Genomic DNA, 2,074 nt, shown 5'->3' with positions numbered 1-2,074 from the left:
CTGAGGGCGTGCAACACTTTGTAGCACAAGGCCCCGAGGCAATCGGTGCGCGTCTAGAGGCGCTTTCGAGTTACGAAAACGCGCTGCATGAGCACCTGCAGCAGAAGATGTCTGGATCGTTTGCGTCTATGACGCCAGCGTCGGTGACGGAAGACTTCCTCCGACCTAAGCCGCTCAAGGTGAGCGTTAAGGTCTTTGTGAGGAAGGATGGAGAGAATCTCCTGCCCTGGGTGAGAGAGGTCGAGAAGGTCATCGCGTCCACCATGCTCCAAACCGAGCAACAGCGCGTGGCGCTAGCCATCTCCAAGTTCGGTGGTCGAGTGCGAGAATGGGCACTGACGTGCGGCACTTCGGTCGGAGCTGCGTTTCTCTCCTGGGCGGATCTGATTTGCAGCTCTTCCGAGTGTCCTCGCCGCCTACTCATGCGTATCGCGTGCGATCGCGTTTCCTTGTCGCCAGACAGGGCAACAAGTAATTTATGGACCTTGTTAAAGAGATGCGAACTCTCATTGTCGGGATAGCAGCAGATGGGCTCTATTTTGGTTCTCGATTCGTATCAATAACGCACCGAGTCGTGAATATCATGTACAAAATAATTTAGATAATATCTTGATACCTCAATTAACCTATCAAGTTCAAAAGCATCAAAAAAATTAAATTAGCATTTATAACTGTACTTTAATGGATATACCGGACCCAGGTCAATCTCATGACGCACACCTCGGTCCGAAGGTACGACCAAAGGCGGGTCTTTGGAGACGACGTCTTAATTTTTTTCACCAAAGAATAGTACGGATCCAAGGGATTCCGTAGGATCGACGATCCACTTCGTGCGCTCAGCACTCTCGTGGTGTCGTCCAAGACAGCTTCATCCAGAAGCGGTGACGAGTTTATCTCCTCGTCCAGTCGTATAATGACCACTTTGGCCAAATCGCCTGCCTTCAAAGCACTGCCGAACTCTTCAAGGGACATCTCGTCCAGCTCAAAAAGAGCATCTACTGCAGGCATAGCCTCGAGATGGACGTCGCCATCTTCCTCCTTCGACATACCTATAACTGTGCACCGTCGTCTACGGTAGACACACCCTGAATCAGGGTCGACGCTCGGCGTCTTGCAGCCAGCATACAGTGTCGCCGTCGCCTCTGTACGGAGGTTCTATGTCTCGGTGAGACCAGGGTGAACACGCGTTCCCCGTCGTCCGGTGTCACCCGCACTTTCCGCTCCTTTGGAGCTCCGATGTTATCTACAACATCCGAAGGAGAGACGCTAACCCCGCAGTCTTCGTCCAGTGGATAACGGGCCACCCCACGCGCATCTGAAGAGCCGTGCATTAGATGCCTCGGACTCTATCCGACCACGCCATCAATGGCATGCAGCGACTGTTTCGCAACGAGAGCAGTGCTCAGTGGTTTGCCACTTCACGCGCATCACGGGGGCATCGTCCTTAGTGCCTCGGCCCTTGGCTGACCATGTCACGCATGACATGCAGCGACTGCTCCAAAACTGATAAGCGCTCAGTGGTTTACGTGCCACTCCACGATCATCCCGCGAGCCACGCTCGAGACTCCTGTCCGATATACCGTTGGTGTCTACCAACTCGGACATTCCAATGTCCAGCACGTTGACCGTCTCGATTCAGTGCTCTCGCCAATAGCGCTTTTGTCTCCTGGCAGAGATGGGTTCATGACTCGCCAAAGCTCCACCGGGAGACGTGCGCGTAGCACCCAAGGTCTTTGACCTCCAATCAATTCATGGCTCATGGTGTTCCAACCATGCCATCCCTAGGATGAGGTCATACCTTGCTTCCAAGTCTAAGACTAGCCAGCGTTCCACGTTATCAAAGTCAAGGAATTTGACGTCAAGGTCCACAGGGACCTTCGGGACCGTGACACGTGTCCCCATCGCTATGCGAACAGTGATGATGTCACTCAACCGCGCTTTCAGCGCCTCAGCATACAACTGACTTCCTTTCATCGTAGAATGTCGAGCATAATTGCCCGATGCCCCAGAATCGATGAGGATCTTCCATGGTTTCTTGAAACCCTTTACGGCCGCCTCCACGACCAGCAAGCCT

The sequence above is a fragment of the Plasmopara halstedii genome (genome assembly GCF_900000015.1).
Source record: "Plasmopara halstedii genome assembly, contig: Scaffold_3060, whole genome shotgun sequence".
In the NCBI taxonomy this organism is placed as follows: domain Eukaryota; phylum Oomycota; class Peronosporomycetes; order Peronosporales; family Peronosporaceae; genus Plasmopara; species Plasmopara halstedii.
This window is presented reverse-complemented; position numbering follows the sequence as displayed.